A 22,344-nucleotide genomic window follows, 5' to 3' on the forward strand; every position below is an offset into this window, starting at 1 on the left:
AGGCCAGTGTCTCTTAACTCCTAATGAACAGAAGTGTGTTTTCAGAAAGATTTCTCATGCCTTTTCTTAGAACTTTTAGGCAAATATTAATGAACTCCTTCTATCTCTGTATTTTCTGTTTAAACTCCCTCCACCAGACCAAAAAAAAAAAAAAAAAAAAAAAATCTGGTTGTTTCAAACAGTTAGTAATCAGGATATCACACTCTCATGAGTGAGATTTCTTAAAACTTCATATGCTAGCCTCAAAATCATCCACTGTCAGCTCAGGAGTCAGCCCTGGTACCAACACCTGTACCCAACATAGTGATGTTCATGACTTGACCTATATATAAATGTAATGAGTCCCTCAGAATAAACGGAAGGGCAAGTAACTGACCAGTGGTCAGCACAGCTCATTGAATATAACATGTATACCAATAAAGCAAGTCAAGGAACTATCAGGCTACTTGTACATAATTATTATATGTCACAAGAGCAACACCAGGGTAAGTGATACATTCAGGAAAAAAAAAAAAAAAGATTTTACATGGGAAAAATAACAGTACAGGAAAGAGCAGGAGAATACAGGCAAATATATGAAGGCAGGAATGAGCAATGCAAGTCTGGGTGGCCAGAGGGATTTAGCTGGACTGATTAAATACTATGATGCACTACCTGGACCCCAGTCATTTAGCTGATGGCTCTTCTGTAAACTTCAGGCTTCCACTTAAATAATGCTATATTCTCACTCAGAGTGTTCATCCCTCACCACTCATTCTGAAAGAGAACCACACTTTTACTGTCTCTTATACCACCCTGGTTTTCTTTATAACATTTATCAAATATTGGAATTATTGATTATTTGTATATGTTCTTATTTGGCATAGTGGTTAATAAGTCTATTGCTGAGGAGAAAGATTTTCTCAGTTCAAATACTGCTTCTATTTCTTCTTAACTGAGTGATTTTTGGCAAGTTTCTTTGCATCTCACTTCCTCTTCCATACAATGGAAATAATAATACCTATCCTCATTGGATCATTGTGAAGATAAACTAAAATACAATCTTTACATATTTACAATTATAAACCCAGTGTCTACTATATTGCTTGGCACATATTAGGCACTCAAAGTTTGAATGTGATCAAGTTGGGGACAGCTTATAAGAACTACAGACACTTGCATTTCACTGTGATAAAATGAAACATGCAAATAACATTTCTTTAATACAAGATACTCAAAATGACACTGTATTGGATATTGGACTGAGTATTGATAGATTTCAAGACATGCTTCCCAAAAATATTTGAAGGTAAAATAATCTGAGAAAACTGCTGAAGCAGGAAGGTCACCCTCAGACTTCTCCCACCCATCTCCCCTGAAGCAGGTCATAAAACCTAGAAAGGTCAGTCTCTGCCCTTCTCCTGCCCTTCTCCCCTAAAGCTTTCATATGACCCTCATTTGAGAGGTGGCCTTCCTATCCCCACAGGAAAGAAACATTCTTATCTCTGAAGAAACAGGGTCCCAGAGAGGAATCTGAATAAGCCTTGACAAGTTCCCCCTAGTTTTTTACCATTAGATTATACTTTTCTATCCAGTCACACCTCTCAATGGCTATCTACCTCTCCATCAAACCTAGCAAAAAAATGCTTGGTTTGCCTGTTTTGGGGGGTTTTCATTTCTTTATGAAGGCTCCTGTGTCACATAGAACTTATATTAAATGAATTTGTATGTTTCTCCTATTGGTCTGTCTTTTATAGGAGCCTCACCCATGAAGCTAAGATAGAAAGGAAAGATAACTTTTTTTCCCAGCAGTATATTTAGCTGCTTCCAATAAATAAAAGAGAATGTGAGGGGAAGATTATACATGCTAAGCAATTGTTTCACCCAAAGAGAGACACCAAACTAAGCAATTTCCAAGTAATGCTTATCTTAAGTATTGATGACCAACGACATACTTACTAATACAAAATGAGTAGAATAATTAAAACAACAATACTTCATTTTGCCTTTTTCTACACACAAACTTACACTTTCTAACAAAGTACTCACTTATTCTTTCCTTCAAATTATAAATGCTTAGTATTTCCAGTTTAAAATATCTGAGGTATGTGAGCACTTATGTTATGAGCAAAAATAACAAGTGTATAGTCAATATTACATTTCTGATTTAAAGGAACCGGGCTTAGTTAAAATTAGAGATTATAAGATTACATTTTGTTTTAAGTATCATTGTTTCTTTGATGAATGAAGTTAATAAAAATGCTAATTCAGTAGAGGTGTTAGGGCATTTGTTTTCATGAATATGAAAGATTTGTAATTTCTGAACCAATTGGTGATGTGAAGTTGGTGTAATTCAGAAGCTTGAAGCATGCTTTAAAAAGTTTTTCAGGCCGGGCGCTGTGGCTCAAGCCTGTAATCCCAGCACTTTGGGAGGCCGAGACGGGCGGATCACGAGGTCAGGAGATCGAGACCATCCTGGCTAACACAGTGAAACCCCGTCTCTACTAAAAATACAAAAAACTAGCCGGGCGAAGTGGCGGGCGCCTGTAGTCCCAGCTACTCGGGAGGCTGAGGCAGGAGAATGGCATAAACCCGGGAGGCGGAGCTTGCAGTGAGCTGAGTTCCGGCCACTGCACTCCAGCCTGGGTGACAGAGCAAGACTCCGTCTCAAAAAAAAAAAAAAGTTTTTCAGAAAATTTAAAATCATTCTCAAATATTTAGCTTTGAATATTTATTTGTTTAGAACATTTTACAAATAGACCATAGAGATGGACATCAGTCCAAGCTCAATCCAAAATAATGCAGACATTCAAATTGGTTGTTAGCGAATCAATGAGACTTTATGGCTGGTTTAGTAGAAGCCGAAATCATGTTTACTATTAGCCAAGACAGACTGAACAGTTCCCTCAGCTTCACTAAATTTTAAACAATCTTTTTCCAATTTCTATGCCACTGGTCATCCTTTCCTTAGAGCATGTCCTTTAGAAAACTTGTAATTCTTAAATTTTTCTTTGCCCCTTAAACATGTAAATCTTTTAAAAAGCTTCCTGCCAGTTTCATAACACAGGAATGTCTTTCTCCAAGCCTTGAGAGCCATGTCTTGAAATGTAATCATCAAGAAAGATAGCATCCCTACTTTCCAGTTTCTGTGGGAGAGTGGGAGACTATCTAATTTTAATGAGAACCAATTAGCGAACACAGATGACTTAATCACAAAGAAAAACATTTGCAAGTTCAGGAATAAGTCAATGTGCAAGACACATACAATTTGTCAACCTTCCTGCTAACATCATTCAGTACTTTACCTCAAGCTCACCCCAGTGCTTAAAAACCCTCCCACATTATTTTTTTCAGCACAGTTGAGTCCTAACTCTCTCCTCTATTGAAGTAACAAAAATAAAGTCTTCCTTGCTTAACTTAATCCAGTACAGTTTATGCCTTCACACTGCGAAAAATATAGTCAGAAACAGACAAAAACGCATTACATAAATTGCTGTTGTTACTATTGTCTATGGTGATCAGCTATAGCATATCCGGACTATCTAGATGACCCCTGGCATCCTTCTGTTAGGGAGAGCTTGTTTAAATAGACCAACTTCCTTTTGCCTCCTGAAAGGTGAGAGGCTTGACTGAACTGAAAGATAAAATCTTCACACCAGTTCTAGATCTCAGTATGGATTCTACCAGGGAGAACAAAAAGCAGCTCCCTTTCTTAAGTGGTGAGCCCAGAAAAGTAGATGTTCTCAGTGGATCACAGACTATAACATTATACTTTAGTCCAACATATTTCTAAATGAACAAAAACTCACAGAATGATGAGTCTAAATTACTTCCTACAGGACAAAAAAGAAAAATCCTTACTAGCCTGGACTTAAATAATCTTCACACAAGACCTGCATCTTCAAAGGTTAACACTATTACACAGAACTGTATTTCTAAGCAAAAACCTTTATACAGCGACTCTTCTCTTTGTATGTGGGTGATAATTTACTGACACTTAATAAATGGATAATATAGAAAATTGGACTCTGTGTGTTAATAACAAAAGACTACTCTATCTTTTACTCTTTCTTATTCCTCAGACTATTAATTAACTAAAGCTACAGAATAACCCTTGTTCTAGGAACTCCCTCTGCAGGTAGAAGAAACTTGCAAATATATTTAAAAGATATATAAATAAATGAGGCAAATATATATTATCTATAATGAGATATTTGTATAATAATATATAATGAGACATTTGTCTCATTTCTGTATGTGTATATATAATGTATCAAATATATATATATGAGAGACAAATGAGGACAGAAAATTGTCAGTTTTTCCAAGTGCCCTGGCCTTAAATTAGCCATTATTGTTTAAAGCTACATGACCGTCTTAGTCTGTTTTGTGTTACTATAGCAACAGAATACCTGATATTGGGTAATTTATTAAGAAAAGAGGTTTATTCAGCTCATGGTTCTGAAGTCTGGGAAGTCCAAGATTGGGGAGCCCACCTAGTGAGGACCTCCTGTTACTTCACAGCATGGCAGCAAAGTGGAAGGGTGAGTAAACATGTGCAAAAAGAGACCAAACACAAGCAGCAACCTTGCTTCATAAGAACCCATTCTCATGGAAACTAATACAGTCCTTTGGGAATCCACTCACTCCCAGGTGACTGCATTAATCTCTTCATGAGGTCAGATTTCTCATGACCCAAACACATCTCAAAGGTTTCATAACCTCTCAACACATTACACTCTGTAAACTTATTCCTCAACACAAATTTTGATGAGGATAAATGATACTTAAACCATAGCAATGCCCAAAAATAAATTATTAAAAGTATAACTACTGATGTTCTATTAGTAACTCGAGATAGAAATCATGCAAAGGTAAATAATAAAAATTCAAGAGAAGTATTCTGAAAAATTAAGCTTAAAGAACTTGATGTGAAAGAGAGTATGGTATGACCCAGCCAAAAACAGAATTATATTTAAAATTTTTAACATTAGTTGGAGGCAAAATTTTAAGGTACGACAGTTTAGCTTCTCTCCCACCTTCTTCTCTTTCTACTGATCCTGTTCTCTCCTACTGCTGCATCGGGGAAAGAGACAGCCCTGGACTCACTGCCTGGTTACCTGTACTTCACTTTGAGCTGCTTACTGATTGAAAGTTCCCCAAAGCAAAAAATAAAAAATACAAAGTTTATCTTTTCAGGTCTTTGAAGAACACTGTTTTATTTAGAGGGCACCCTTCCTCTGTACCTTTAATTTCAATAACGGGATCATTGCTGATTTCATCCATTTGTCAATAGATGTTTTATACAAAAATAAAAACTTTACATGATTGATAATCCTAAAACTTACAATCAACTGGTAAACCATAATGATTACCAATAATATACCCCAGAAAACTTTGAGATGCTTACAAAAATTAAAATGAGAGTAAAAATGTTTTAAACATAAAACTTCAATGCCAAATAAACTTTTTTCTAAACTTTTTTCTTTTTTTTTTTTTTGAGACGGAGCCTTGCTCTGTTGCCCAGGCTGGAGTGCAATGATGTGATACTGGTTCACTGCAACCTCCGCCTCCCGGGTTCAAGCAATTCTCCTACCTCAGCCTTCCGAGTAGCTGGGACTACAAGGACATGCCACCATGCCTGGCTAATTTTTTGTATTTTGGTAGAGATGGGGTTTCACCACATTGCCCAGGCTGGTCTCAAACTCCTGAGCTCAGGCAGCTCGCCCGCCTCGGCCTCTCAAAGTGCTTGGATTATAGGCGTGAGCCACCATACCTGGCCCCAAAGAAAATTTTAACTTTTTTCAGTTTGAAAATTAAAGTGCTACATTTCTTTTAGGCTGAATCTTCCTCAGATTCAGGACTAGGGAATTTTCCTCACATTTTAAAGACCTTAGAAAGACCTGAAAATAGGAACAGGTACAAAGTAAGATAGAAATTTGGCCTTGGGTTAATCACAGTTTGAGAGACCACAGCAAATGTTCTACTCTTTGAGGACAAGTAACAGTGAAATTCTAAGTGGTGATTAGTGCTTCTTATTTAAAAAGACAACAGGTATAAAATCCAGCTTTGCCTTTTTTTTTTTTTTTTTACTATGTCTTTACGGTTGGAAAAATTATGTGTTTGGGAATTTTAAAGAAAGAAAAGGTAGGGGAGGTACCTATGCTATCAAAAATATTTATCAGCTAACTTGATGGAAATCTTAACTAAAGCCAAGATTTATAAATGTATACATAAAAATTAGCTGAGCAGTTCTTAATTGCTTACTAAAAATATCATAAAGAAAGTATTTTAAACAATAATTCATCATTACAGAATTGGCTGTCAGTGAATACAATAATCTCTTCCCGCAGAACAATGCACTGATTAAAAAGTATAATTTGCTGTTTCATTTTACCTTTTACCCACCGTGGTTTTAAAATGCTAATCATTCATGGGTTCCTTCTGTTTTTTTTAACACCTTCAAAATTCACCACAAATTATACCAGATTGTAAACACCTGTATATTTCTGCATACATATGTATAGAAAAATCAGTATTTTCTGCTAACATGTTTGAAAAGATATTACAACTATCACAGCAGTTCTGCTGATCCATTACTACTTTGATTTCCATTTATGGTATTTTTTATATTTTCATAATATAATAAAATATATGGTCCCAGCTTATCTATCCTTCTTTTAGGGAGAAAGAAAATTCACCAAGTCAATTAAAGTTACTCCTGGATATGTATCTTTCAAAGTGTGAAAAAGTCTATCCAGATGCTAAAGTGAGCAAATGAATATTTAACATAATTTAACAGGTCCTTTTCACAGGATCCCTCCCACACAGCAATTCTCAGGCTAAAGCAAAAAAGAAAGAAAGAGTTTCCTTGGAGACAATACTGGGTAAACCAACCAACATTTTTAAGCTTTTATTTGGATATTTTTCAAATGTTTTAGAAAACTACCGTAGGGGTCTATGCAGCCTACCTTATGAGAGCAAACTATCGACCAGCTCTCAAATAATTTTGCCAATTCACAGTAGCCTAAATGAAGGGCATTCATTCATTTACTTATTCATATTAATCAAAAACTCTTGATTTAAAAGAAAATTTAAGAGTAAAGAGTATGTGCAGCAGGTAAAAATAGGCCTATTTTGATGGGTAAAAGCAGGAATCAAACCATTCTGAAGGTCTCCTCTACTTAGAGGTGGACACTGAGAACAGATGTTTAAATACAAACCTTGGAATGAAATAAATTATAAGTCAAAGAGAATAGGACCGTGTATCAAATCATTTCATTTTTCACCCCAGTAATACTTATCACCACTGTGGCTGGGTGAACCATTTACCCTCTCTCTGTTAGCTTCTGCATCAGTAACAGGATAATTTTGCCTACATCTGGTAATTCTGGCAATATATTGGCCTTATAAATGTTATTTTGCTCTAAATTTGTTTTAAAAATAATATCAATAAATAATTTTATGGCATACTTCCATTTAAATCCTACAGCCTTCTGGGAGTTACAGAGCAGTTGCTTCTATTCAGGACTATTAGGGTGAACTCAAATATCAGAAACATAATTTGCATAACATCATGCATGAGGTATGGTGAATAACACAGACTGGATTTGAACCTGTTTCCTGAGATAAACCCAGGAAACTGCCAGGCTTCTGTTTCCTAGCTAAATGGCCATTCAGTGCTGCTACTGAGGTTTTGTAATTCATCCCAAATCTAAATTATTTGTCTAATTCTCTACTTTTGTTCATATAAAGTGAGTAACACATCACTCACCATTTTGGTACAGAGCTATTTTCTCTACATGAGAGACACCACCATGGTGACTCTTTCAGTTTCATAATAGTTGAATAAATATTCACAGGTGTTCTCAGGAAAGCCCCGACAATTAAAGTCATCCAAATGCAAATATTTCTGGCTAGGGTATTAAGGGTTCTTTTAATAAAGTAAAATCCTCTGAGAAAGAAGAGAACTTTGCAGCACACAAAGGTGTTGGGACATGGTGGGCAGGCAGTCACCTACCCAGGAAGCCTGCCCAGTGTAGACTGGGGGCTATGGAGGAGACACGGTTCACATCACAGGGAACTTAGGGAAAGCCAGTAGAGGTCCAGCATTGTGCAGGGACACAGTGACTTGGGAGCTCTCAGAGGCCCATGTCTGCTGTCAGTCTCTCTCACAGTACCCTATTAATTTCCTCTGCAGCACTTACTACTCTTTTATTTATTTAACCTTGCTTGTATATATCCCTTTTCCAGCTACCAACTAAACTACTCTAAAAAGGCCAGTACTCACACATCTGTGCTTTTCACCACTGGCTCCCCAGAGCTTGCAATAGTCCTGGATACAGAAGCAGCACAAAAATATATATTTAGGCCTGGTACGGTGGCTCATGCCTGTAATGCCAGCACTTTGGGAGGCTGAGGTGTGTGGATCATGTGAGGTCAGGAGTTCAAGACCAGCCTGGCCAACATGGTGAAACCCTGCCTCTACTAAAAATACAAAAATTAGCGGGACATGGTGGCGAGCACTTGTAGTCCTGTTTACTCGGGAGGCTGAGGCAGGGTAATTGTTTGAATCCAGGAGGCAGAGGTTGCAGTGAGCCAAGATCGTGCCATTGCACTCCAACCTGGATGACAAAGTGAGACTTTGCCTCAAAAAAAAAAAAAAAAAAAATACATATTTATTGAATACACGAATGGTGTCCAGTGCAATGTTAGGCATGAGATGCACCAGTCAGAAGGCGAACACTTTTGCAGGATTCTCAGCGATAACTTGAATGAGAGGCTATAGTCCTATACCTCTTGATGGGGAATATGAATACCATAAAAGCCAGTCAAGAAACATAGAAAATGAAGATTTATTTGTGTTTGAAAATAAGGTTTTCATTGTACTATAGCAATTATGTTTGGTTAAAAGTTTCTTCAACTTGACTGCGTAGATGGGATAGCAGTATAATATCTTCATTATTTTCTCTACCTTTTCATTAATGATCTATAATTTGACACATATAAAAACATTCCATTGCATCAGAAAAAGGAAAGTTTACCAGTTATCTTTACCTGTGCAGGTAGATATTTGGAAGATATAAACAAGCTTTATTAATTCAAATTAAAAGAGCCAGCCATATATAATTTATCAGGTATTGTCATTACTAGACAGCTACCAAATTTTTCTTTGTATTGCAATTTTCTGCTTCCCCTGTGGCAATACTATTGAAATTAAAAGCCTGTAACTATTGCCCAAATCACAATTAGAAGTATTACAAATGCAAAATTATTTGATCGGTGTGCTGCAAATCTAAAATGCCTACATTCTTAATCTAATGTTTTAAGAAATTCTTCCAACCACTGGAGTACAAACTTTGTCTCTCTCTGGTCATAACTCAACAAACAAGATAGGGCAATTACAAGGTAAAAACTGCTAAAGAAACCAATCTGCCTCATCATTTTAATTTGACTCTTCCCTTTAAAAATATTTAGTTAGTAAAGTGTTTTTCTCACCCCAAAACAGAGCCTGGTAATAAGCCCTCTTTTTGGTAAAGTTAATGGGCTCTTATCAGGAAAGAAAGATTTAGGAAATTCCATGGTGCTACTATTCATGAAAAGTTACATGTGAGAGTGGATTAGATGCTACTTCATTTGAATTACAGAGTAACTAGGTTTCCCTCTTTGGGAATATTTTCTCATATATGTTTAGAAATAATGATTTCAAAGAGAAAGGCCAAATTGCCATGGAAGCCTCACGCTGGCATCAGACATTCATTCACTGATGTACTGACTGCCTATTATGCACCAAATATCATATTTGGGGCTGGGGTTTCATAGTTAAAACAAAGACAAAGACATAGTTTCTATCCAAAAGGCTCTTACTATATAATGGAGAAATAGATGAAATAAACCAGTAAATATAATGGAGTGTGCTACTTAGTAAATTGGGAATACACAAGGCATAAATGAGAACACATGGGAGGGGGACTGTTAGGTCACCTGGGTAAGTTATTACCCAGGATAGTGGGGTGTGAGGGTGGAGGGTGTTGCCAAAACCTTCCATGATAAAGTGATACATTGGCTGAATCTGCAAAGCCAAGCTAATATAATTCAGGTAGAGAACGGAAGGCGAGACCTTCCAGGCACAGAGGGCAGCATGCTCAGAAAAATGGGAGCTGCTACTTCTGCCATAGATGATTGGCACAGAGTAAGGAAGCTGTTGCCTGCTGCTGACTCTTGAAGAAAGCCACCATGAGGAAGATGCCAAATTAGAAAGCCATCACCTGCTGAATCTGGAAGCCACTTCTATAGTTATTGGCTCCAAAATCATGTTGTTTTTGCTATGATCTGCACATGCATAGTGAATGCCCCTTAACCCCAGGTTATTTCATCATGAGTCCAAGTCTTACTCAACTGTATCGAATTTACATGTAGAACTGTAGTTACAAAGGACTCTGAAAAATGTAGCCTTTAGGTTTCTAGTTTTTGCAAAATGGATAGAGAATGAGCAGTGAATGGGCCATGCCTAATTTCTGTCATGGACTTTACTTAAAATCACAAGGCAAAATAATTATTTATCCATTTTAAATAGCACTTTATTTTTGAGATGACGTATCACTCTGTCACCCAGATTGGAATGCAGTGGTGCAATCTTGGCTCACTGCAACCACTGCCTCCTGGGTTCAAGCAATTCTTCTGCCTCAGTTTCCCTAGTAGCTGGGATTAAAGGCACCTGCCACTACGCCTGGCTAATTTTTATATTTTTAATGGAGATGGAATTTCACCATGTTGATCAGGCTGGTCTTGAACTCCTGACCTCACATGATCCACCTACTTTGGCCTCCCAGAGTGCTGGGATTACAGGCATAAGCCACCATGCCCAGCCTTAAATAGCAATTTTTAAGGCTGGGCTATGATCCAAATATGGCAAATTCTCTTAAACATTATCAGTACTATAAAATGCTAAAAATTAGATTTTTTAACATAAAAATAATATTCTGCTTTTGATTTTCTTAAATATTCCTAGTTTTAATTCTATATGTTTCCAGAGTTTAATAATACCTATTAGGGAGACATTTATCATCTCGTTTTACCAAGGACATACTCTGGCCAATCTTTAATAATTGTTTTACCACAAATTCCAAGTTTTAAGGGGACAAGAATCCAATACTTCATGTGGTTGGTTGTCAAGCCTATTATTACTTAATTTTACATTTTGTTAGGGTCTATCACCCCACTCTGTGATCATATCACAGGCTTAGCTTCATCTAATCCATTTATTGCTTTATTCTTTCCTGAATTACTTTTATATTTGTCCTATTATCACCAAAACCTTAAAGAGACTAAAATGACAGCCCATTATAGTATTAATAGCTCTCATTTCTTTGTCTAACCTGCAGTGAGCACGTCTAAGATCACTCTCTGACATATCAGGGAGAATTCTGAGGAATATCACTATTTCAGCAAAGGCAGAATTAGCGGACCCTGAAAATAGAGAATAAATAAACATAGGAATAAAACTACAAGAATATAAAGCCATGAGAGGCAAGAGGAGAAGAGTTTGCTTAGACATGTTTGGACCAACAGAGTTAAATGCCTAGGTTACACAATTGGACCATTCAGAGGTCAGTGGTGAGAGAAGCAGTTTCAATAGAGTGTGTGAGGAGGAAGGCTGGCTTTGAAGAGAGAGAGTGACAGCTGAATGAAACATAATTTTGAGAGGGTATTTTTATGTGGTTTGTTTTGGTTTGATTTGGTTTTCAATGGGGGATCATTGAACGTAATTAAATGCCAAATAACACGCTCAAAAAACCAATCTTAATTCAAGGTGATGGATATGCTAATTACCTGACTGGATCATTACACATTACATCTATTACCAAAATACCACTCTCTATCCTGTTAATATCAATAATTATTACATGTCAATTAAAAAGCTTAAGAAAAAGAACCAATCTCAATATCTATTCCAGTCTGGGAATGACCACGCTAGTTATTTGACATTTATATGCTTGGTGAACAAAAACAAACTGATTTGCTTCAGCTTTTAAGCTTGAGAAAACTCAGAAGCCTCAAAAATGGGTGTTGTGATTACTTAGAGTCAGGGACTTGCTGTCTGTCCAACCAATCTGTTTATTTGTTTGGCTGGTTGATTATTTTTTCACTTGTTTTTTATTTTTTCTTTTGAGTTCACAGAAAATTTTCAAAAATCAACTGTTCAACGTTAGGTATACGTAACTAGAGGAAAGGTGGCTGATTTTAAGAAATCTGTGCTTAAAAGAATATCTTTCGTCTAACTGAAATTTTGTACCTTTTGACCAAACTTCCAAATCCCTCACACTGCAAGACCCTGATAACCACCATTCTATTCTCTGCTAGTAATGCAGGATTTTTTTGCTCCTTAGCTCAGTTAATCCAGGTTCTTGTCTCATGACCAGGAAGAATTAGGCACATAGACACCTTGAAGGGTGAAGAGGGCGGAATTTATTAAGTGAAAAGAAAGCTCTCAGCAAAGAGTGGGGGTCTTGCAAGCAGGTTTCCACCTCGCAGATTGAATACCAGGACACATGAGCTGAAGAGGCCAGGATCCTCCTCTGCATAAGGCATGAATTCCTGGTGACTCTACCATGTTCCCTCAGTGAATACAGGCCTCTAGTCCACTGCAGGGACACCCAGGAAAGCCCCCTGTCCAGGTTCACTTATCTGCACAAAATATCTGATGTAAACACTTGTGGGGTGGGTCAGAGTTTCTCCAGGGACCCTTCCCTATCTGCCTAAGCCTTTGTCTGCCTCTTGCCTCTATCACTACCATGAGTTTACCTTTTGTAGATTCCACATATAAGTGAGACCATTGTCTAGTAATTCTTTAGAGACCACATCAACATCACACATACTCCTTATGTGTTCAAGAATCTCTGGGGGTAATGTTGAATTGTTACCACTAAATAGAAAACTGATTTTTTTTTTGCTGGTGATGGTAGTAGATTAACAAAGTCTTGGCTTTGTAAGAAAATTCGTAGAAAGTGGGATAGTTTTTAAGAGACATAACAGAATTCACAGCTGATAATGGGGGAAAAAGAGAGATTTCCAAAGGAGCCATTAAGAACAGTTAAAGGATGATAAAAATTCATCTATTTTAGATTTTTAACATATAATGAATAATTTGTACACTCACTCTGGCTTGCAAAGGAACTTGGATTCCAATATTATGCATGTTAATTTCCTTTTCCTAGAGAGTTAAGAAAGATAATGGAATATAAACATTTAAGAGATTACTTAAATGTTCGTTCCATATGTAGTTATTGTTTATTTGTGTATTCTGTTTTGTAGCTGTCACCATTTTATTTAGAAAAATGAATGAGTCAACAAGAAAGACTAAGTTCTATGTAAAGCTATACATTCTTAAAATCATATTTAAACCACATCATGATAGAATATCAGAAGTATTTACCTTAAATGTTTTTAAAAAGAGTATGTTAACATAAAACATAAGTGAAGTAAAACATTATGTATTTGAGACAAATTTGCAAAAAATTAATCGTTTTTGAATTAGTAGATAGTTCATGGAAGACAAAATGAAGTCATTAAGTTAATACATTACAAATAAATAGGACTTTAAAACTTTTAGAGGTCTTAAATACTAAGTTTATGACTCTCATTTTAGTTCTGGAAAGCAAAAAAAAAAAAAAAAAAAAAGAACTCCTGATGGGTTAAGTAATTCAACCAAAATTACCCAGCTAGTCAGTGTCACAGCTGGGACAAGGAGAAATGCCTGTTTATCTTAGGATTGCTGAAATATTTAAGTACTTAGTAAGATGAGTTGTCTATATTTATTCTAAGTTTACAAAATCTGTATCTCAACTCTTCTTCCTTTTTAATATTCTAATTCTAATATGGTTAAACTTTTAAAATCCTAGTAGGACCCTTTAAACCATTTTTGACAAAATTTGGATGATGGGCAGGTAGAGAAGGCAGGAAGGAGACTAGAAATGGAGAGATGGAGACTGCAGGAGAGAAAAAGAAGAGAGTAGAGGAGACAGAGACAGATTCTCCCTCTCATCTCCTAACTAAAGGCAACTTCTCCTGAACACTAAACCCCAGGCCTCTCCACTAGTCAAGTATGACTCAAGCAATTCTCTCCACTCCTCTCTGTCCTATTAACACCAATATGTTCCTCTCTTCTTTCTCATCGGTCTGTAGCATACTTATTTCTTATCTAAAAAAGTAACAAAAAATCCCATTGACATCAGGTCTCCCAGTCAAAATCCTTTTTTCTGCTCTCCTTTATAACAAAAATTTTTAAAGAAGTTTTCTACATTCACTAATGCCAACATGTCCTCTCCTCCAATTCTCTCTTAAACCCAGGCTTTTGCACCACTATTCCTCTAAAATTGCTTGCTCAAGGTCACCAGTGGCCTCCATGTTGCTAAATGCAAGTTTCCATTCTCAATTCACTTCACTAGACATGCTAGTGTCTTTGGACACAGTTCATCACTCCTCCAAATGCTTTCTTCACTTGGTTTCCAGAACACCACCATCTGCTGGATTTCCTCCTGTATCACTGCTTTCAGTCTCCTTTGCTGGTGCCTCATCTTTCTAACCTCCAAACATGGATAGAGCACCCCTGACTTCAGTCCTTGGACAACTCATCTATTTATCCTTGTTCTTTTAAATATAAGATATGTACTGATTAATCCCAGATACCCCTAGACCTCACTGCTGAACTCCAGACTCCTGTATCTAACTGCCTTCTTGATAACTACAACTGCACCCTTGGTAGGCATACCAAATTTAAAATATCCTAAAATAAATACCTAATCTTTATCCTCAAATATCTCTCTCCTAAGTTTTCACATTCTCAGTAGATGGTAACTTCATTCTTCCAATTCTACAGGCCAAAAACCCTGAGGTTATCCTTTATTTCTTTCTCTCACATTCCACCTACATTTCTTCAGCAAGTCTCACCACAGGTGCTTTCAAGATAATTCTGATCCAATCTCAACACCTCCACAGCAAAGTTCATGGTACACTGTTATCTCTAATCATCAGGTGAAGACCTGTATTATTACAGTAGCATCCTAGAATTATCCCTGCTTTTACTCTTACCCCTCCCCCCAGCCCATATCTAATGTTTGTTCTTAACATGGCAGCCAGAGTCATCCTTTCAACATGTGAATCAGCTCATGTTCCTTCTCTGGTTAAAAACCTCCAGTGGTTTTTCATCAAATTCAAAGCCAGTCAGCCACAGCGGTTTCAAGGCTCTAATAATCTTGTTCTCTGCTATTTCCTTATCATTTCCTACTGCCCTCCTCTCCCTCACTTGGCTCCCTAGACAGTAGTCACCTTGCTATTCCTCAAACATTCCAGCCATGCTTAAGCCTAAAAATGTCTTCTGTTTCCTTTGCCTGCAATGCCCTTTTTTGGTATGTCTTCAGGGCTTGCTCTCTTCCTTCACATCTTGACTCAAATAACTGATGTGGTTTGGATCTGTGTTCCCACACAAATCTCATGTTGAATCGCAATCTCCAGTGTTGGAGGTGGGGTCTGGCGTGAGGTGACTGGATCATGGAGGTGTTTCTCACGAATGGCTTAGCACCATCCCCTTGGTGCTCTTCTCATGATAGTGAGTTCTTGAGAGATCTGGTTGTTTACAGATGTCTAGCACCTGCCTCCTTGCTCTCTCTGTTACTGTTGCTGCTGCCATGTAAGAGGCCTGGTCCACCTCTGCCTCCTGCCATGATTGAAAGTCTCCCGAGGCCTCCCAAAAAGCAGATGACAGTAGGCTTCCTGTAAAGCCTGCAAAACTGTGAGCCAATTAAGCCTCTTTTCTTCAGAAATTAGCCAGTCTCAGGCATTTCTTCATAGTAATGTGAGAAAAGACTAAAACGACGTCCCCTCAGTGAGGCGTTCCCTGATCATCCTGTTTATAATTGCAAACATATCCCCAACCCACTGCTCTCTATTCCTTCTAATCCTGTTTTATTTTTATCCTAATCCTGTTTTATTTTAGCACTCGTTACCAGTTAGCATATAAATTTTACTTATTTATTTTTATTATATGTTTCAGAAAGGGCAAATACTTTTATCCATTTAAAATGGCTATAATCCCAGCACTTAAAAACAGGCCAGGTACATAGTGTATATGTAATATCCCTATCTAACCTTATACTTGACAACTTCTCACTAAGTGTATAACAAGAACATAAAAATAAAATAAATATCTGTGTACCAAACAATAGACTACCATTTGGAAAAATTCTCTTTGTGACACTCATCTGAGTTTGATTTTTAAAATCCCTTGAGTTTCATCCAGCACTGATTAAAGTTAATAAAGAACTAAAAAGCACCACCAGTTAATGCAGTGTGTCATTATTCATTTATGCATAGTCACTTTTGCTTTATTTAAGGCTAAGTAGAAATTCTATAATACATTTCTTATGGTGACCAGTACCAAGCTCAAGGCCTGGTCAAGGTGCTATTAAGACTGAAATGGCATAGTGTCATATATCCCAAATATATGCATATTCTAAAAATACTATATTGGGAAAATGAGATTAAGAAAGCAAAACAAAATTCTGCATTTTCCCATTATTAGTATCTCATATAAATTTTTGAAATATCAAATGCATTTTTTAAAACAAATTCAGCATTCTGGTTTTGCTGTTCCCTTAAAGCACTTGCTTATTCTGTAATTCAGCGTGGAATGCAGCAGAAAAAAAGGTTACTGAAAGAAGTAACTATTCATGCAAATGAATTAAATATATATATTTACATTAACTATTCATGCAAATGAATTTTATATATATTTATATACCGTATACTAATATATACATATATATATATATATTAGGCTGAGTCAGTAAATAAGTAAGAGTACATTTGAAAAATGTACTCTTTTTTATGTACTTCTTTTCAAATGAAAAGAGTACATTTGAAAAAAAATGCTGTATTTTTCTTCTCATCTTCATACCCTGAAAAAGACTCGGAAGACCCTAAGTACTAGGTATATTCTGACTCCCAAATTTCTCTTTTCATCTCCAAAGTCTCTCTTCTTGGGCTTCAGTGTAATATATGAAACTGCCCAGGTGACATACCTGGCTTGGCTTATAAAATTTATCAATATATTTATCAAATTTATAATACCTACTTGGCTTATCAAATTTATCTTGTCCAATACTGAACTCTTTATTTTATACCCCTCATAAACCTCTAAACCTACTCCTCCATCCAGGCTTCTCTATTTCATAGTATCATCAGTATTTACCTAGTTACTCAGGTCAAAAATTTTAAGCTTCCCTTCACTTCTATTTTTATCTCAAATCTATTTTTTCAGCAAAGAATATACACTTTCATATGTGTCAAGTAGGATGGTTAATTTTATATGTCAGCTGGACTGGGCTAAGAGATGCCAAGATTGCTGGTAAACCACTGTTTCCAGGTATATCTGTGAGGACATTTCCAGAAGAGATGAGCAGTTGAAGCGGCAGACTGCGTAGAGAAGACCCACCCTCACCAATGTGGGTGTGTATCATCCAATTGACTGAGGGCCCAAACAGAACAAAAAGGTGAATTCTCTCTCTTCTTGAGCTGGACATCCATCTCCTTTCTCCCTCAGCATCATAGCTCCTAGTCCTTCACACTCTGAGACTTAATCTGCAGCTCAGACTGAATTATACCAGTGGCTTTCCTGGTTTTCCGGGTTATAGATGGGAGATCATGGGGTTTCTGATCCTCCATAATTGCATAAGCCAATTCCCATAATAAATAAATTAATTAATGAATAAACCTCCTCTTAGTTCTGTTTCTCTGGAGAACTCTAGCTAATATGCCAAGTCTCCCTACCTCCATTATTACCACCCTACTCTAAGATTCATGTATGGTTATTGCAGCAGTCTCCTTGATAGTCTCCCCGCTTCTACTCAACACAGCAGCCCAAGAGGACCTTTTACATGTTGATGATGAAACTCTCTCCTTTCAAACCTTCAACAACTTCCCAGCACCCTCAGAATAAACTTCAAACTTTCCCAGCAAATCCTTCTTGGCCTGGCCTCTGTCCAGCTTTCTGGCCCCATCTTTCTCCCTTGCCCTCCTTGCTCACTCCACTTGAGTCCAACTGGTGTTTTTTGACTGCTCCTCCAGTGTCGGGCTTGTTGTTTAGTGGTAGTTTGCATTGGCTCTTACCTCAACCTGTGGTGCTCATGCTCAGAACCTGTTTGCAACTCTCTCTCACTTCCTTAAGTCTCTGCCCAAATGCCACCTTTGATCAAGATGGCCTGAACATTCCCCTCAGCTTGATTAAACTTTACACAGACTTTTTGACTAGAGGTCCCTGGCCTCCCTTTTCTTACAGCATTTACTTTAGAAAACTCCCAATAATAAATTCCTTCTCTGTCCCCTTTTAAGATATAAATCTCCCAGACTCTTTCCAGATTTACAAGCCAGAAATATGTCTCTCAAAAATGTAGGAGTCATCCCAGTCTCTGTGAGAGGTTAGGAGCCTAACTTTGATAAGAGACAATTAGCAAAAACAAATGGCCAAGTCGTTCGTCCATTAACCCCTATGTCCTCCAGTGCTTTTCCACTAGCTTACCACTGTTCTTTAAAATCTTCCTTCCTTTTGTGTCGGCAAAGGTGAATTTGATCTCTTTCCCCTATTTCCATATCTTTGACCCTATCTCAATAGTCTCGAATAAAATCTTCCTTGCCTATATAATTTTCTCAGGTAAAATTTTTGAAACCTTCTCAGAAAGTCTTCTCTGACATTCAGGCCTAAAATAGCCTATCCTCACCACTCTCCCCAAACTTTAATCACTCTTTATACTTTCTCCTACTTTATTTTCCTTCATTGCACTTATCACTAACTGACATTTTATTACATATTTTAACATATTTATTAGTTGGCCTCTTCACTAAAATATGAGCTTCCTGAGTCCGGTGATTTTGTTTTTACTTAATCACCATCGTATCTTCAGTGCCTACAACTGTATATGGCATGTCATATAGGCTGTGTTCTCATGGGAAAAGGAAGGCAGAAAGGAAGAAAGGGAAGAAAGAAGAAAGCAAAGGAGGGAAGAATCACCATTGTATCTTCAGCGCCTGCAACTGTACATGGCATGTCATATAGGCTGTGTTCTCATAGGAAAAGGAAGGCAGGAAGGAAGAAAGGGAAGAAAGAAGAAAGCAAGGGAGAAAAAGGGGGAGGAAGGCAGCCAGGCAGGCAGGAAGAGAGGGAGGGAGACCAGGTAGAATTAGAGAATTTAAAATACTGAGTATAGAAGGAAAAATGTAAAAGAGAATTTCATATAATCCTGTCTTTTTTTTTTTGACACAGAGTCTCGCTCTGTCACCCAGGCTGGAGTACAGTGGCATGATCTCAGCTCTTTCCATCCTCCATCTCCTGGGTTCAAGCTATTCTCCTCCCTCAACTTTCAGAGTAGCTGGGACTACAGGCCTGCACCACCATGCCCAGCTAATTTTTGTATTTTTAGCAGAAATGACATTTTGCCATGTTGGCCAGCCTGATCTTGAACTCCTGACCTCAGGTGATCTTCCTGCTTCGGCCTCCCAAAGTGCTAGAATTAAAGGCATGAGCCACTGTGCCTGGCCTAATCCTGCATTTTACATTCCCTGAAAGCTTGGTATTTTTTCAGCATTTTGTATTGCTTATATATTCTAATTCTACAGAGCTCTCACCCATTATAACAGGTTTCAATGTAGTTTCTTACCCCATCCTCACTACGCTCCCCCAATTTGAAGCTTTGAGAGCAAGGCCGGGAAGGATGCAATGTCTCCCAAAGTAGCCCAGTCTTCACTGCAAAAAGGCAGTCTTCTCTATTCCTTCTCTGTGAGGGACACACAAAGCCGTTCTCTTATGGCACTTTGTCTTGTCAACCACTCCCTCAATTTCCAGATAGACTGGGAAAGGAAAACCCACTTTTCAGCTAACCATTTGATATGGCTTAGCTGTGTCTCCACCCAAATCTCAAATTGTAGCTCCCATAATTCCCACATGTCCTGGAAGGAACTCGGTAGGAGGGAATGAATCATGAGGGTGAGTCTTTCTCATGTTGTTCTCATGATAGTGAATAAGTATCATGAGACCTGACAGTTTTATAAAGGGGAGTTTCCCTGCACGTGCTCTCTCTGTTGCCTGCTGCCATGTAAGACGTGTCTTGCTTCCCCTTTGCTTTCCTCCATGATTCTGAAGCCTCCCTAGCCATGTGGAACTGTAAGTCAATTAAACCTCTTTTCTTTATAACTTAGCCAGTCTCGGGTATGTCTTTATTAGCAGCATGAGAACAGACTAATATACAATTCATGACACTGGATCTCAGGAGCATAGGAAAGTTAATTCATCCTTTCATTCAACAAACATCATGGAGTCATGGGCATATGAAAGTCCACAAAAGCTGAGGTACCTTCCCTGCCCTCACAGAGCTGTCAGGGAGCTTCCATTCTCAGGATGAAGATATACCAACAGTGATGCAACAATCTAAAAAGAGGCTTTGAGAGGGAAATTAAGGGAAGCAACAGAGGAGCCTAATCAAGTCCAAGAATGAGAGAAGACTGAAACCTAAAAGATAAGTGTGAGAAAGCCAGAAGAGTAAGAGCATGTTACAGGAAAATGGGAATATAGGCCAAAAAGTAGAGGTAAAGATAGGAGAGCCTAGAGGGATTTACTTCAGTATGGAGAAAGGGGGATTGATTGAGAGATAAGAAAGAGAGGTAAGTGGGGAAGATACTATAGGGCACTGCAAAACAGTGTTAAGGAGTTTGAGCTTTGGAAGGCAATAGTAACATTGAGGATTATGAAGATACCAGTCTTTCAGTAAGATCATGCTGGCTGCAATGTAGAGTATACATTAGGAGAGTTTAAAACTTGATGAAAAAGGATCATTTTAGGAATCCAGGCAGGATATGTTGGTGGCATGAATTAGAGAGTGAGATGGAGAGATGTGAATGCATGAGTTAATTATGGTAGGATTTGGATTTTAAATGTAAAAGAACGTGGTAGAGGGAGAAGTTACAGTTGATTTCCGGGTTACTATAGGGTTTCCATTCACTGGGATGAGGAAGAATGAGGACTGGAAAAAGATATGAAGCTCACTTGTTTTGTTCAGGGCATTTAATCATGGTCCATGTCCTCTTGCTCCCCACCAAGGTAGGTAAACTCTCATAAATTCCAGGATTACGTAAGTTTGCAAGCTACTGTGTTCAGACTCAGTCCAAGCTGCCAATTATATTTTATAAGCTGCCTCCCAGTCATCTATTATTGACATCAAAGAAAGGGCTACAGTTTTGAAATCTGCAATTGATGGGTGGGACCCTCCTGGTTGCAGCATAAGTTTCAGGCATATATAGTTACCCTTTGAAATTGAACTTTGAAAGGAGGCCATGGACCCTTTGCCTTGTTAGCCTCTTGGTGGTATACATTTCAAGATGCAGTTTATGATTGCATTTTACACTTGATTTTTTTTCTTCTACTTTTCTTTCTCTGATGATGTGGATCTTAGAAATGCTGTGGATGGAGAAAAAAGAAATAAGCTCCTATGGAGAGAAGACTAAAAGGTGTCAGCAACTCTTTTCTCAAAGAAGAATGCACAGCAGGGAGTTGTGCTTTTTCTCTGCCTACAGCTGGCCAGGCAACTACATCATACTTGATGGATACCTTTTAGACTCATTATTTCCTCTTTGGTATGCTAGACATTTTATTCATATTGAAGGGCTCACAATGGGCAAAGGTTAGAAAACAGGAAGGGTAAGAGTAATTGAATGTTCCATTTAGAACATAGATAGGTCAAAAGGGCTGAAAAGCGGAAACAGCCTTTCATGCTGAGTCAACTTCCATAACCCAGAGGAAGTTGTTACTGAGGGACTTCTGATCAAACAAAGCTATCAGAGGTTGAGGTTTTAGAGGATGCTTATTTACATTATAGTAATGATGACTGTCTGAATGATGCCTGCATAAAACAGAAAGAGCAAATCCAAATAAAATCCTCAGGTCACTGTGAGTGCTTTAGATCACATGCAGGATTGCTGGCTGGGAAGACCCAACTCCAATACAAACACTCAACAAAGGAGTATCCAGCAAAAATTCCCTTTGTCTCTCCTCATTTTTATACACACACCCAAAATATTAGAAATTCATTTTAAGGATGGAAAGCAGAGAGAAAAAGATAAAAAATACTAGCATGTATTAGATATCCAGAATTGAGTATAGATTTCTAGGATCTTAAATTTTTCAGATTTTTGTTTTCTTTTCATTTTAGGATTTAAGCTACAGTAACGGGGATGTGGCTATGCTTGCTGGTGCTATATGAAAGAATCCGTAAACTTGAAGAAAATTAATTTATTTTATTTATAGTAATGTAACAGCTCAAA

The sequence above is a fragment of the Piliocolobus tephrosceles genome, chromosome 8 (assembly GCF_002776525.5).
Source record: "Piliocolobus tephrosceles isolate RC106 chromosome 8, ASM277652v3, whole genome shotgun sequence".
NCBI lineage: Eukaryota > Metazoa > Chordata > Mammalia > Primates > Cercopithecidae > Piliocolobus > Piliocolobus tephrosceles.